Here is a 15,190-nt window from a genome sequence, read left to right on the forward strand (position 1 = left end):
ATTGAAATATGTTTTTCGTTTAATTCTGTTGCAAAAAAGTGGGGGGGAGGCTTGAACAATTCTATTAAAGGAATCGTGTAATTAATTACATCCTCCTGTAAATAGATAAGAAAGGAAACTTGAATAAACGATTTCTTAAGTGTCTGGAAACTTCTTAAAAAGAGTTGATCGTCCTTTGGTGAAAATAAATGAAAATGAATGGAAGACAAAAATCAGCAGAAATACGAATCACTAAATCGAGCTAAAATGACTCAATTTAAATCAAGATAACAGTTCAATAATCACGTGTCATTTTATCAATTTATTTTCGCGTATGTAAAAGGGGAAGGATTTAGAGTCAAATTACGTAAATCTGGAACGCAGATGATAGGATTTTCAAGGCAGCGTTTCAGTAGTGAATGTTATCGAGAGGTAAATGTAGTATGAATGAATTGCATGTTGGTGGAATTTTTCTTAAAACATTTGGTATTAAAAAAAATTTTTGTCATTCTATAAAAAGAAAAATTCAAAGGGGTACTCTTCAAATTTCATTCCCATTCCCATTCCCATAATTATTTGCTGGCCACATAGGGTTTCCATATATGCAAAATGTACTGACTCACAAAATGAGTAAACTTTCTTACTACGTATAAGAACGAAAGATTATTATTATTATTATTATTATTATTATTATTATTATTATTATTATTATTATTATTATTATTATTATTGTTATTACTATTATTATTATTATTATTATTATTATTATTATTATTATTATTATTATTATTATTATTATTATTATTCAGAAGGTGAACCGTATTCATATGGAACAAGCCCACCACCACAGGGGCTGTTGACTTGAAATTGAAGCTTCCAAGCAAAATGGTGCTCATTAGGACGTAAGAGAAGGTAAAGGGAAATACAGAAAGAAGAGACTTCACTTATATTACAATAGTCATCCATAGCACTAATATTCTTACAACAACTATAATCACTCTTATCGCCTACATTATTCAACTGAAATGTCGTCCCTCACGCAATAAAGATAAGATATAGAGCAGATTGTATCTAAATAAAAATACAGAGCAGAATGTATCTAAATTATAAACCAACTAAAAATCGGAACTATCGTCCATTACACAGCAAAGAAACATACAACAGAATGTATGTATAATCTAAACTAACTAAAAATACAATAAACACATCAAGCATACACAAACATAGGTGCGCAGACACCCCACGTGTGTACGTGTGCACATATGTACGTTTGATAAAACCACATGAATGCCTCGACTTTGGAAACGTTATAGAAGTCGTAATAGTGTCAATTGTTCGAACATCACTCTATTTGTAACCGAAATCAAATATATTCGCGTATCTCGACAGAACAAAGATAAAGCGACGGCCACATCAAATCGTTCTCCCAAACATATATGTTGTTGACGTAGAAGGTGTATTTTTTTATGTATGTATGTATGTATGTATGTATGTATGTATGTATGTATGTATGTATGTATGTATGTATGTATGTATATATATATATATATATATATATATATATATATATATATATATATATATATAATTTGACTGTGAAATATTTTCTGTTAAAACAGAATTCCATCAAAAATAAGAGATCCCATAGAAAAGCCAAAATGTGGAAAATAAAGGCCTTTATTTTCCACAATTTGGCGTTTCTATGGGCTCCCTTTATATTTGATATATATATATATATATATATATATATATATATATATATATATATATATATATATATATATATATATATAAACATATACTTACATATACATATACATACATACATTCATACATACACACACAATTTGCCACCATTCGAGCCCAAAAACAAGCTGGTATCCCCTACGTGCGCACCTCCCGAATACATTATCATAACATCTAACCCAAACACTTATCCTGAGATCTATAGCTTTCCGATACAACACGTGTGTAACGTTGGGGAACCACAGAATCTCCTCCCTTCCTCTTGTGGTGCAACTCCTTTCGTGGTTTCTTATTTTTTTCCTGACACCTAGAAAAATATCTAGAAAAATTTCCATTTTTCTAATACCTAGATAAATGGAAAACCTTTATGACTGGGACATTTGTTATATAGATATTACTACCTGCCTTTAACACTGTCAATATTTCCTGTCAATTGTTTTTTCTCACTGGGGAAAAAAATAATTGTTTTATTAATCTATATTCTATAGACTCGTCTGTTTCAGTTGTAATGGGAATGACAATATGTCTGATGTCTAAATCAATTTTTTTTTTATCGATCTATCTGTCTGTCTGTTTGTCTATCTCGTTATCTGTTAATTCATACTTTTTTCCTCGTCAGTGGAGTAACTGGAGTGAAGGTGAATGAACTCTAATAAGAAGTTTACACATTGCAATTAAAAGCTACACCATATTGACGATATGCAATGAGAGTTATGAGTGAAAATTGTAGACATGAAGATAGGTAAGTTGTAGGGAAAATGGAATCGATCTTGATAATATTAGACAATTTTTTTGGAGCAAACATGAGAAACTGAACAAGCAAATAGAGGCTGGAACGAAATCATCATTTAACCAAATAAAAAGAAAAGAATATTATGGAAAATGGAATTATTCTTTAAAATATGAAACAAGATTTGGGGAACAAAAATGTCAGATCATCATTTAACCCTCCAAAAGATATTATTGAAAATGGAATCAATATATAAATAAAAAAAATATTTTGGGGAACAAAAATAACAGATCATCATTTAACCCCCCCCCCTAAAAATATATTATGGAAAACGGAACCAATTTATAAACAAAAAAAAAAAAATATTTTGGGGAACAAAAATGACAGATCATCATTTAACCCCACAAAAGATATTATGGAAAATGGAATCATTATATAAATTTAAAACTATTTTTGGTGAATAAAGATGACAGCTAATCATTTAACCCCTTCAAAAGATATTATGGAAAATGGAATCAATTTTAAAATATTTTTAAAAATTTGGGGTAACAAAAATGACAAGTCATGATTTAACCCCTTCAAAAGATATTATGGAAAATGGAATCAGTCTTTAAAATATAAAACAATTTTTGGGGAATAAAAATAACAGACTGAACTATCAAACAGAGGCAGAAACTGCATCATAATTTCACCAAATAAAAAAAAAAAGAGATGAATATTTGAAGACAAAACCAGAAATAGGAGGAGAGAATAAAACGCCGAGTCAATATTTCAAACCACTGCTGAATAAATATCTCCTCCCAGGATATACTGATCGACTATTATAAAGCGAATATTTTCATACCCGAAATAAACTGGGGCGAGACTTTGATGGCAGGTGGAGGTGGTGGGGAGGGAGAGAGAGAGAGTGGGAGGTAAGAGAAGGGGCAGAGGGGAGGAGGAGGAGGAGGAGGAGGAGGAGGTGGGGGGAGAGAGACTCCTAAACCAGGGGAAAAGGAAACTAGAATCAGAAATCTGGCGAAGATGAATATATTTGACCTCTTTCTGAAAAGTATTGGGGTTTTGGGTGGGTTGGGGGGGGGGGAGAATCCTCAATATGGGGAGACGGGTTTTATGAGGGCGGAAATACAAAGAGTTTGCGAAGAAAGAAGGATGATGTGGATTTGGGAGATTGGGAATAGGAGGAGGAGGAGGAGGAGGAGGATAGATTATTAAATGCTGATGGGCGAAGGATGGAGGGAAGTAGGGAAGGGAAATAGGGATAAGAAGAAGAAGAAGAAGAGGTAGGATTTGTTTACGAAATGAGGGTGAGTTGATACAAAAGGCAATATGCTTTAAAACTAAGAATATAACAACGCTTCTCGGAATAAGCGGTATTGTTTATTTTAGCACAGAGTCACAGAAGGAAAAAAGTGAATAAAATACAAAAATAATGATAATAAGAAAGATAACGTGACCATAATCATATGAAAATCAGCTAAATAAAAATGGTTGTGATTTAAATAAATAAGGTTATATATTGCAAAAGGCAGTATGCTTTAAAACAGAAAATCTTAAGTCAAGAGGCACTGTGGTTATTACAATTACACACTTCCCATAATGTTTGAGAATGTTTAGAATATTTTACCATACAGCCATAAAAGTAGAAATTAATATAGCCTAATGCAGAAATGATGCAAATATGATAGACAGCATGATAAGAACATTATAAAAAATAAACGGTTAAATGGTTTATTGAAAAGACGCTATTTATTGTAGCAAATGTTCACAGAAGGACAAAAATGAGTAAAATGGAAACACTCTGATATGAAAGGCGCCATTAGAAGAATGCCATTAAAATAGATTAATGTAAAAGGTTATGATCAAAATCAACATTGATGATGTTAGGTCCAATATACTGGATACTGCAAAAGGCAATATGCTTTAAAAATAAGAAAATAGCAACACTTTAGTTTTCCTTAACATCCTAGTCATAAGATACAAAAAAAAAAAAAAAAAAATAGCAAAGGGCAAATGTAAAAGGTTATATGTTTTAAAAATAAGAAAATAGCAACACCTGAGTTTTCCATAACATAGTCATAGAATACCAGAAAATTTGTAAAGGGCAAAACGATGATAATAATAAAAAAAAGGAAAAGACAAGAATGATATAAGAAAAATAGGCAAATAAAAAAGATTATGACCAAAATAGACTCCGGATCACGAACAGTACAGCTTAAAGGTCAGCCTCAGAGAGGGAGGGATGAAATAACTGCAGTTAAGCGAAGCAAAATAGGGACGTCCAGGAGATAAAGAACCCCCGGAGTAAATGGAAGAGAAAATAAGGGTGAATATCATTATGGAATGCCAAAGGCACTGAGAGTAATGGGTGTGGGGAAGAACTGACTGGTCGGTGAAGGGAGAGAAAGGAAGATAATGCTGGTAAACGAAGGGAATAGCAAAGAATGGTTCCAGTTCATGAACTTTGTGTAAGACAGGTAAGAGAGACAAGTAGGCTATTCCAGTTCATGAACTTTGTGTAAGACAGGTAAAAGAGACAAGTATTCCATTTCATGAACTTTGTGTAAGACAGATAAGAGACAAAGATTCCAGTTCATGAACTCTGTGTAAGACAGGTAAGAGAGACAAGTAGGCTATTCCAGTTCATGAACTTTGTGTAAGACAGGTAAAAGAGACAAAGATTCCAGTTCATGAACTTTGTGTAAGACAGGTAAGAGAGACAGGTATTCCATTTCATGAACTTTGTGTAAGACAGGTAAGAAAGACAAAGATTCCAGTTCATGCACTCTGTGTAAGACAGGTAAGAGACAAAGATTCCAGTTCATGAACTTTGTGTAAGACAGGTAAGAGAGACAAGTATTCCAGTTCATGAACTCTGTGTAAGACAGGTAAGAGAGACAAAGATTCCAGTTCATGAACTTTGTGTAAGACAGGTAAGAGAGAGAAGTATTCCAGTTCATGAACTCTGTGTAAGACAGGTAAAAGAGACAAGTATCCCAGTTCATGAAATTTGTGTAAGACAGATAAGAGACAAAGATTCCAGTTCATGAACTTTGTGTAAGACAGGTAAGAGAGACAGGTATTCCATTTCGTGAACTGTGTGTAAGACAGGTAATAGAGACAAAGATTCCAGTTCATGAACTTTGTGTAAGACAGGTAAGAAAGACAAGTATTCCAGTTCATGAACTCTGTTTAAGACAGGTAAGAGAGACAAGTATTCCAGTTCATGAACTTTGTGTAAGACAAATAAGAGAGACAAACATTCCGGTTCATGAACTTTGTGTAAGACAATTAAAAGAGACAAAGATTCCAGTTCATGAATTTTGTGTAAGACAGATAAGAGACAAAGATTCCGGTTCATGAACTTTGTGTGAGACAGGTAAGAGTGACAAAGATTCCAGTTCATGAACTTTGTGTAAGACAGGTAAGAGAGACAAAGATTCCAGTTCATGAACTCTGTGTAGGACAGGTAAGAGAGACAAAGATTCCAGTTCATGAACTTTTTGTAAGATAGGTAAGACAGACAAGTATTCCAGTTCATGAACTTTGTGTCAGACAGGCAAGAGAGGCTAATGTTCCAGTTCATGAACTTTGTGTGTTAAACAGAGAAGAGAGACAAGGATTCCAGTTCGTGAACTTTGTGTAGTACAGATAACAGACACAAAGATTCCAGTTCATGAAGTTTGTGTAAGACAGTTAAGTGACAAAGATTCCATTTCATGAAGTTTGTGTAAGACAGTTAAGAGACAAAGATTCCAGTTCAGGAACTTTGTGTGCGTGAAACAGGGAAGAGAGGTAAATATTCCAGTTCATGAACTGTATGTAAAACGAGGAATAGAGACAAGGATTCCAGTTCGTGAGCTTTGTGCAAGACAGGTAAGAGATATAAATATTCCAGTTCATGAACTTTGTGTGTTTGAAACATTGAAGAGAGACCAGTATCCAGTTCATAAACTTTGTGTGCGTGTGAAAAATGGAAGAGAGAAAAGGATTCCAGTTTGTGTAAGGCAGGTGCGAGACAAGGATTCCAGTTCGTGAACATTTTGTGTGTGAAATAAGAAAGAGAGAAGTATTCCAGTTCATGAACTTTGTGTAAAACAAGGAATAGAAACAAAGATTCCAGTTCGCGAGCTTTGTGTGTGTAAAACAGGAAAGAGAGAATATTATCTTTGCGTGAAAGAAAGAAAGGAGTTTAGGAGCCTGAGAATATTCGCCATTGTAATATGTTGAACAACTAGGAGAGAAAGCATTTTAAATGATATATAGGCTATGCAGTCAGTATAAAACGAGGAATATAAATGGAATGGCAATGCCACAAAGAATACAAATGGTCGTGAAGAAACTTCAAGGAATCAAAGTAATGAATGAGGAAGTGAAAAACAGAAGAAGGCAGTGACGTAAAGAGTAAACAAAAAGATATTAAGAAATCAGTAACTGAAAATACAGTATTAAGAAGGAATACAGTGTAACTAGACTTGCATAGCACAAGGAAAAAAGAAAGATATAACTGAAAGCTCTTTAGATCAGAGAAAGAACTATATAAACATGAAATAAATGCAGTTAAAATTGGACTCCGTTGACGAAGTGAACAGGTGAATGGAACTGAGGAAGGAATAACAATTAAAGGGAGGAATAAATAGAAGGTGAAGAAGGAAGGACGCAACATAAATAAGATGCTGGTTGTTGAAGGAGAAGGAAGCTAAAGATAAGAGGGGTCAAAGAAGAGAAAGGAAAATAGCCTGGGGAAATGTATTTATAACTGCAGCCTTGGATTGAAGATTTTAAGTTGTTATTGAAATAGACGTGTGTGTGTGTATATGTGTATATATATATATATATATATATATATATATATATATATATATATATATATATATATATATATATATATATATATATATATATATATATATATATATATATATATATATATATATATATATATATATATATATATATATATATATATATATATATATATATATATATATATATATATATATATATATATATATATATATATATATATATATATATATATATATATATATATAAACAAGTACACGAGAAAATGCAAAGTTCATATGAATACCTTATTGGAATGTGATATTAAAAACTGAATAAAATGGAAATTAAATGAAAATGTGAAGAATCTCTTTACAAAAGGGAGAAAAAGAAATAGACTGTAAAATACACGATTAAAAATGTAAATTTAAATACTTGTCTGAGCACTGAACAAACATCGATGAATAAGGTGACTCAGGAACGAATACGAGAAACTAAATAAACCAAGAACGATTCGAATATGTAAGCAAGAAAGAAAATAAACCAGGTAAAACAAGCGTAAACCAATTTTAGTATATAAAAAACAATTCGTCGCGACTCCTAACTTCGTTTTGCAAATTTGCTCTCCAACCCTAATATATCTGACCGTTCTCTTTCTTTCTCCTGAAAATCTTACCTATTATCAGATATTTATGGGCAAATGAATACAATGTATGGTTGAATTGAATAAAAAATTTAGGCCAAAGGCCAAACACTTGGACCTATAAGGTCATTCAGAGCTGAAGCGGAAATTGGAAGTAAAAGGTTTGAAAGGTGTAACAGGAGGAAAACCTCAAAGCAGTTGCACTATGAATCAATTGTTAGGAGAAGGTGGAAAATAAGATGGAAGACAGAGATAATGAGAGGAGGTGCAGCAAAAGGAACGAAAGAGATTGCAGCTAGGGGCCGAAGGCACCCTGCAAAGAACCTTAAGTAATGCCTACAGTGCGCCGCATGAGGTGCACTGAGGGTACTACCCCCCAACGGGGTATGGTGTATGGTGCCGTACGAAATATTCCGTATGGAATGGGTAGCCTAAGTGGATTAGGTCCTAGTATAGTATACGGGAGAAAAATACGGCCGTGTTTAGAAGAAAGATCACGAAATTATGAAAGGCAAAAATTTTTGGATTGTCTCATATCTGAAATGACAAGACGAAGCTTTTAAAAGTTTGAAAAATAAATAAATAAACATGATAAATCATAAAAACAGAATGAGAGGCAGACAAAAGCTCCCAGTACCAGAGAACTTAACTTAATTTGGCACGATTTCATTTCTGCATAATCTAATCACGAAACGAAACTCATTTATAATCATTATACCCACGTCGAATTAGCCCAACGATTGCCAAAATCACTTCGGGCCACAGAAAACAGTGCAGCGTGCCTTCGGCCCCTAGCTGCAACCCCTTTCGTTCCTTTTACTGTACCTCCTTTAATATCAGATCTCTTTCTTCCATCTTACTTTCCTCAGCCCTCTCCTAACAATTGATTCATAGTGAAACTGCTTTGAGGTTTTCCTCCTGTTACACCTTTCAGACCTCTTACTGTCAATTTCCGTTACAACGCTTTATGACCTCACCAAAGGTCCAAGCGCCTGGCCCTTGGCCTAAATTCTATATTCAATTCAGTTCACAGAAAAAAGGCTTTGATTTTCCATTGGAGTAACTCGTCCCTTAATCCGTGATACGAGCGCGACACGAAGCATTCATTAAAGTGTAAAAGTTAAATCCCAAAGTCATGTCGGACATATGTTATCCCTAAGCCATCGAGTAACGGGATCATTAAATAACAGAGGGACTTTTCGAAGTGAACCCAGAGTTCGCAACAAAAAAAAAACATTCTCAAACTTCCCGAGTTTCGTTTGTAACTGGCTCCAGGCTCCAAGTTTTGAGGGACATATTTTATTCCAGGTGTGCATGTTACCCTTGTGCAAACAACAACCACGCATACATACCCACACACACACATGTATGTGTATGTATATGTATATATAAATACACATACATACATATATATATATATATATATATATATATATATATATATATATATATATATATATATAAACAATACAATTTACTTGTATATCAATTGTTTGTTTTATACATAAGAACAAACGGATGTCTCTTATTGAAGATATATGTATTGTAAGTGTATGTGTGTGTGTGTTTGTTTTTATAATAAAGACATGAATACAGTGTTAATTGGATCTAGTTTCAGATTTATAACATGCAATTTCACATTTCCTTTAAAAAAAAATTACATCTAAGCTTTCTAGCTTTTCTGACATAGTACCAGGCATGATAATAAAATAACCAAATTACTGAAGGAATTATAAATTGCAATATCATCAAATATCTTCAAGAAGCATTTAATACCAAGAAAAATAACTTTTATTGGGCAGCTTTCAGCTGATTGATAATTATATTCCTCTAGACTATTCTTTGTAATGAAGCTATTACGCAAATATTAAGATTTTTAGCAGAATAATATACACATGTATATATATATATATATATAATATATATATATATATATATATATATATATATATATATATATATATATATATATATATATATATATATGTATATATATATATATATATATATATATATATATATATATATATATATATATATATATATACTTCTAAGTTATTTATCATATCAACACTGTCACGCAAATATTAGGCAGTTTTCAGCAGAATGATAATTATATCTTCTAAATTATTCATTATATTGAAACCATTACGTAAATATTAGCAAGTTTTCAGTAATATGATAATTATATCTTCTAAATTATTCATGTTATTGAAAGTATTTGGTAAATATTAGGAAGTTTTCAGAAAAATAATAATTATATCTCCTAAATTATTCATTATACTGAACCTGTTAGGTAAATATTAGGAAGTTTTCAGTAAAGTGATAATTACATCTTCAAAATTACTCATTATATTGGAACAATTAGGTAAATATTAGGAAGTTTTCAGTAAAATAATAATCATATCATCTAAATTATTCATTGTACTGAAAATATTAGGTAAATATTAGGAAGCTTTCAGTAAAATAATAATCATATCTTTTAAATTACTCATTACATTGAAACCATTAGGTAAATATTAGGAAGTTTTCAGTAAAATAATAATAATATCTGCTAAATTGTTTTTTGTTTTTGAAAGTATTAGGTAAATATTAGGAAGTTTTCAGAAAAATAATAATTATATCTTCTAAATTATTCATTTTATTGAAACTATTAGGTAAATATTAGGACGTTTTCAGTAAAATGATAATTATATCTTGTAAATTATTCATGTTATTGAAAGTATTAGGCAAATATTAGATAGTTTTCACCAGAATAGCAATTAGATTCCGCTAGATTCGGGCCCCCACCTCCTGGGAATAGCTGACGCCCCCCAGGTTAAGAACCACAGTTCTAGAGACTATAACATGAGGGATGTATTCTTATTGATTAAACTAGCTAAACTAATACCAACTACACTAGTTGAATTATTATTAATCAAACTACTGTCAAATGAAAATATCCCTGGGCTAACTGGACAAGAACTCAGAGTGCATATAAAAACGTCAGTAATTTTTTCCCAGTTTATTCGTGGGAGAGATTTTTTTACTTGGCTCTAATGTATCTAGTTCTGTTGCAAAGTGGCTTTTTGGAACTTCCATTTGACAGATGGTGTCCTGAGAAAAACGGAAACAAGAGTATCAGAACATAAATACATTGGTCCTAGACACGATTTAATTGCGTGTTTTCTATCAAAATCTGTGGTAATGGTACTTACGATTTCATTTGCTTAAGTGAGGAGCAAGGCTGAGTAATCCTTCTATATATATATATATATATATATATATATATATATATATATATATATATATATATATATATATATATATATATATATATATATATACATACATACATACACACACACACACACACACACGCACACACACACACGCACACAAATTATAAACACTTCCATACTTGCTAAGGCATTTTTCCCTGGGATATTTTCGCTCCATGACCCACGACCATTACGTTAGAGATCTGTTATTACAGACTCTTGTACCCCCTTCTTGTATTCACTTACTACATTCTTTGTACCACAATGACTTTCTCAATTTCTCCACTCTGTCCTTTCAAGTGTCTATTATTCTCATCATACCTAGGGAAAAAATATAAGTGAACAGGATAATTCTCTGTGCCCAAGTATCAATTACTCTTTGTAACTGTGATTATTCAGAGACTTCGAGCGTCAGAAGATTGAACTATGAAGTCAAGAGAGAATATTATGACGAAGGAATGGTCAAGCGCGGTCTATGTGGAAATAATTTTAATAAGACATTGAAAATGCTTTCAACAGGGTTGCAAATGACGGAGGAATAGTCAAGTGTGGTCTATGTGGAAATGTTTTTAAAAATACATAGAAAATGCTTTAAACAGGGTTGCAATACCGTCTTGCAAGCAGACTCGTATTAGTAACTTGCATACCTGGTCAAGACCACTGCATGTTGGAATGGAATGGAATGGAATGGAATGGAATACAGAATTTGGGCCAAAGGCCAAGCACTGGGACCTATGAGGTCATTCAGCGTTGGAAAGGAAATTGAGAGCAGAAAGGCTTGAAAGGTGTAACAGGAGGAAAACCTCAAAGCCGTTGCACTATGAAACAAGTGTTAGAAGAGGGTGGATAGCAAGATGGGAGAGAGAGAATATGAATGGAGGTACAGTAAAAGGAATGAAAGAGGTTGCAGCTAGCTGTCGAATGAACGCTGCAGAGAACCCCAAGTAACGCCTCCTGACGGCACTACCCCCCCTATGTATTGACTGTAAGCATTCTGTTATTTCTCTCATCTTGACTTTTGTGAAGCTATTCCCGTTTTGAATACACTGAAATTATCACACCTATAAAACCTGGCATTTCAAACGGTCAGGCAGCCCTTGTAAACAGACGCATGCTTCAACTTAAACAGGAAAAAAGGCAGCACAAACAACCGGATGTTTCCCAAGAAAACTCGTGACTTCGAACTCATTCGTATTGGAAAACGAGGCGATGGAATTCGTGAGAAAACAGATACTCCTTCAGTTACGAGGCGCCCTTGGGATTCTACAAAAGGATCCCGTGACGGGAGGTCTCGCAGGTTATTTGCTTTTATGGAAAAAGAAGGTAAGAAATGAGGCCTTAAATTCTGGTTAGAAAAAAAAATGTCTGAAGCTGTAACTGGGTTATGTAAAGGAAGGATGGTTTTACAGTGGGGAAAAATAATTTGGATAGACACAGTAGACGGAACAAAATGAGGCCAAACAATTCAAAATAAGGAAGCGAGATAAAACAAAATTGATAAGTTGAAAGTGAGAAATAATTATATATTAATCAGTGTTGTAAAAGGAAATCAAGAATAAACAATTCAATATAATGAAAGCTAAATAGAATATGTTTACCTGAAGTGAGATGAAAAGAAAATTGATGAGTTGACAATGAGATATAATTATTAATCAGTGTTGTAAAAGGAAATCAAGAATAAATGGATTTTACATTATATTAAACTTAAGAATCACTTATTTTAAGGACATGTATATATAAATTCCGGTGGCAGAAGGTTTCAGAGAGAGAGAGAGAGAGAGAGAGATAGAGAGAGAGAGAGAGAGAGAGAGAGGAAAAGACATTTCTACTGCCAATCTATCATTGCCAGCAGGAAATACATAGCAGTGCTTTTCATCAGATGGAAAGAGGAAAATGTACCCCAGCATGAAGTCTAGGAATGCTAGCTTTCTGTATTATAAAATAAAGTCTCAGGATGAACCAGCAGAACACAATAACCCAGAGTAAGAAGAAGAAGAAGAAGAAGAAGAAGAAGAAGAAGAAGAAGAAGAAGAAGAAGGAGGACGAGGAGAAGAAGAAGAAGAGTGGATCTCCAGAGTGTATGAAGAGAGTAACGAGGCATTCAGCAGCTCTCGCAGCATCTCTGAGAGAGAGAGAGAGAGAGAGAGAGAGAGAGAGAGAGAGAGAGAGAGAGAGAGAGAGAGAGAGAGAAGAAGCAAATTGCAGAGAAACAAAGGAGGAACTTGGGTATCAGCAGAGACAGTTAGGATGATAGCAGCAGTGAAATAGGATCTGGAGAGACGCAGGTTAAAGGAAGGAAGCTTTACGTCAGGATGGAGTGGGATGACAGGGCTTAAGAAAAGCAGCTCAGGATGATACTACCCTTACAGGAGTAATAAGGATGATGGGTGCGTTAGGATTATATCCACGAGGACCATGATTAGGAAAATGATCTACAAGAAAAACAGGAGGAAATATTTTCTAAAAACAGTTAAAAAGGAGAAAAAGTAAAGTTCTGAAAAAGTCTTTTAAAAGATTCGAGTATTCATGAAAAGAGTATAGATTATAGATACTGAGAGAGAGAGAGAGAGAGAGAGAGAGAGAGAGAGAGAGAGAGAGAGAGAGAGAGAGAGAGATGCTAAGTTTATCCTCAAATAAAGTTATCAGAGAACTTATAAGAATTAATTTAATAAGAAATACTGCGATATGAAAGTCACAAACTATCAGAGTATTATCGAGATAAATCCTGAAAGATCAAACGATGATCTGAATTTGAACGATATTATTAGAACTTGGAACTAAGATCAGGGAAATCTAAGAATATCGTATATGATTTGAATGAAATATGCATATGAGAATATTCTTGCCTGAAACGAGAATGTAGGAATATGAAGAAGTGGTCGAAAGCAACAGGCTTAAAATAAATTTAAAATAAAATAAAAATAAAAAGAGTTTGAAATGAAAAGCAAGAAAGATTTTAGAGAAGTGGAAAGATTTAAACAGCAATTACTTGACTGAGAAGAGAGCATTTTAAAAAAAGCTATATAGGAATGAAAATTATCCAACATATGTAGCAAAAGTAAGTTATACTAAGAGAAAAATAATATGAAGAAGAGGGCCACAAGAGAAGAAACGAAATGTAAGGAACCTGATTGGCTAAAACATCAAAGATGCAAAAAAAAATCTCCGGCACGCACTTAGCAGAAGGTAGCGAGGTCAGAAACCAGCAAGTAAATGTTCTAGATGACGCTGAATAATGGCTCGTCATTAGCGGTCCTCTGGAAACTGCCAAATACAGTCATAAACTGCTGTGGCAGGGGTGACTAAAAAGAAATAAGTTCTCTTGGTCGTTTAACTAATAAGTGATTACTTGTTTCAGTAGTATCTCTATTTTCAGCAATCGTATAAGTCTTGGACTGATTTGAATTTGACATCTTCTTTCAAATGAACGCCATATTCTTTGGAAGCTTTTCCATGTCAATAGGGTTCTTGTTCTGAATATAATAATAATAATAATAATAATAATAATAATAATAATAATAATAATAATAATAATAATTTGACACATGTAGACATCGTTATAACCCAGTGTATTTAAAAGAATCTATTATACCAGTTATGATAAAGATTCTGTCTTCACCATGTATATATATATATATATATATATATATATATATATATATATATATATATATATATATATATCGATATTCGTACATTCTTTCCTTTGAGTAGTTTTGCGCTACAAAAAATTAAATAATCTGGTTATTTTCCCGTTTAATTTCTTTAAAGTTTTTCTCCATAAAGAAAAAATCAAAATATCGGTGTAAAAATCACCCACTAACGCAAACACACACTACACTTACACACATGCGCGCACACACACACACACACACACACACACACACACACACACACATATATATATATATATATATATATATATGTGTGTGTGTGTGTGTGTTTTTGTGTGTGTGTGTTGGGGATAATGTTCTTAGTCTATCTGGCTTACCAATTAAGTGGAATTATGTTGTGTCCCATAAATAAGAATGCATATCCCCAAACACA

At 33.0% G+C, this 15,190-nt stretch overlaps 1 protein-coding gene across 3 annotated transcripts in view; it reads right to left on the bottom strand.

Annotated features, from left to right (window-relative positions):
• Positions 1-15,190, bottom strand: part of LOC136831320 (carboxylesterase 4A-like) — a 194,406-nt gene that overhangs the window by 178,146 nt on the left and 1,070 nt on the right. The window lies entirely within an intron of this gene.

The sequence above is a fragment of the Macrobrachium rosenbergii genome, chromosome 4 (genome assembly GCF_040412425.1).
Source record: "Macrobrachium rosenbergii isolate ZJJX-2024 chromosome 4, ASM4041242v1, whole genome shotgun sequence".
In the NCBI taxonomy this organism is placed as follows: Eukaryota; Metazoa; Arthropoda; class Malacostraca; order Decapoda; family Palaemonidae; genus Macrobrachium; species Macrobrachium rosenbergii.